At 35.5% G+C, this 1881-nt stretch overlaps 1 pseudogene; it reads right to left on the bottom strand.

The window, feature by feature from the left end:
• Window positions 1-366: 366 nt before the first annotated feature.
• On the bottom strand, window positions 367-1170 carry LOC150104953 (protein ZBED8-like; annotated as a pseudogene).
• Window positions 1171-1881: the final 711 nt, after the last annotated feature.

Genomic DNA, 1881 nt, shown 5'->3' with positions numbered 1-1881 from the left:
TTTGTTAAACAAGTCGGTCAATTAAGCTATGTGTCACTCTTGAAATTAATCAAGCTGGATCGTAAAGAATCATCTCTGTTTCTAAGATCTGTAACACTGAGTCAAAGAGATTATAAATCGATTCAAACAGGCACTCTTTGATAGCCAACGAACTTCTGTACGAGCAGCAAGCGATTGAAGTCTTACATTTTGTTTGATACAGTTTTCAATACAAAGTTGTCCCAACAATCTGATACAAACTTTTGACTTTGTTCACTGATGTAATTACATAATGTAATGACCTGTGTAGGCGATCACTTAAGTATTTGGCAACTAAATTTTCACGATGAATCACACAGCGTACAGTGAATACATTTTGTAATGTATTCACTCCTCTTTGAAATAAGCAATAAAACCGAGATAGCGCTCTATCATCGTTGGAAAACACCGTCGGTAGCAACTGACAATATATTATTCAGAGGGATTTCGTTTTTTTAAAAAAAACTTTTCCAATGCATCAAACATCGATTCTCCTTTAGTGTCAGTTAGCAAATTTCTAGCCAATAATAATTCTTGGCATTTTTTTTCTACTCTTATGTATCGTATATAGGCTAAAAGTAAGGCTTCATTTCCTGGTAAAGTAGACTCATAGAGTTGTATAGAGAGCTGGGTTGTTTATAAATAATCAGGTGATGAGTCTTCAACATCCTGGGCCATTTCATCAATTTTTCGTTGTACTGTATTATTGCTCAAAGGAATTTTCCTGATAATATTAGAGGCTGGCTTGTGCAGTACAGTGCATATGACCTCACTAACAGCTGGTAGGATTAGTTCTTCACCAACATTATGCGGTTTTCCCGATTTAGCAATCAGTAAGGAAATATTGTAAGAGGCACCCAACCCATCATCATCATCATCTAGTTTGAATTCTGATGAAAACATATCTGCCAATGCTGGTTGTTTCAAACATTTTTCTTTAAGTGCTTGAAAATATGATAAATCCTTATCATTTTTAATCAGCATGAACTTCTGTTAATTTTCTTCTAGTCTTGAAGGCTTCATAGATTCATTTAAGAAAACGTTTTGGCAAATCAGGCACATTGGTAATGGTTTGTTTGTAGGCGATCGAATAAAGCCTTATTTGAAATATTCGATAGTGCATTGTCTACATTTCTTCTTTGGTTCAGCCATGATAATATTACCTTTAAAAAAATGTTAAATTTACAAAATTGGTGGAATGCAATTTCTGACGTATACCTAAACCAATTTATTTTTACAAGAAAAGGTATAAAAATACTCACGTGAAGCCTGCTGTTTTTTTGTAACAACAATAATTTTCTTTGTGATTGATCCGTGTAAGTAAGGTACCGACTACATATCGAGTATGCTCTAAAATGTTAATGTACGACATCAAATTGCTAACTGTTTGTCGCACAATTCAGAAACAATCTAAAACTGAGTTCATACGTTTCACATGTTTATAGTATTATATAGTGACCAACTGATAACATGCACATGTTCCTACCGATGCTTACTGGACTTATAAAATCCCGATCACTTGAAAGTGCACTCCCGCCAACACTTTGCTTGTTAAGACCTTACGTCGGGCTTCAACGCCGATCGGTTATAACTTGAATTTTGTACGTTTCCTTGGAAAATAAAGCAACCATTACGACCTTTACATAGGGCAATGGAACGTGCTTTCTTGAAGAAAGAATCTCTTTATAGGCGAACCCCTAAGACCGGTGTAGTGTATCGTTTGATCTCTGCGTTGTAAGCATGTCATTGAGAAAGAATTCAGCTATGAGTATAGGGGGCTGTCGTAATTGTAATATTGCTCGTCGTTTGGACGATGACGGTATTGGATGATGGATGTCCTTCTGTTAGTTCTATGAAGATAGT

The sequence above is a fragment of the Typopeltis vanoorti genome, chromosome 7, assembly GCF_054136105.1.
Source record: "Typopeltis vanoorti isolate ZY-2024b chromosome 7, IOZ_Tvanoo_1.0, whole genome shotgun sequence".
NCBI classification, from domain to species: Eukaryota; Metazoa; Arthropoda; class Arachnida; order Uropygi; family Thelyphonidae; genus Typopeltis; species Typopeltis vanoorti.
The sequence above is the reverse complement of the archived record's forward strand: the minus strand, read 5'-3'. Positions and strand labels throughout refer to the sequence as shown.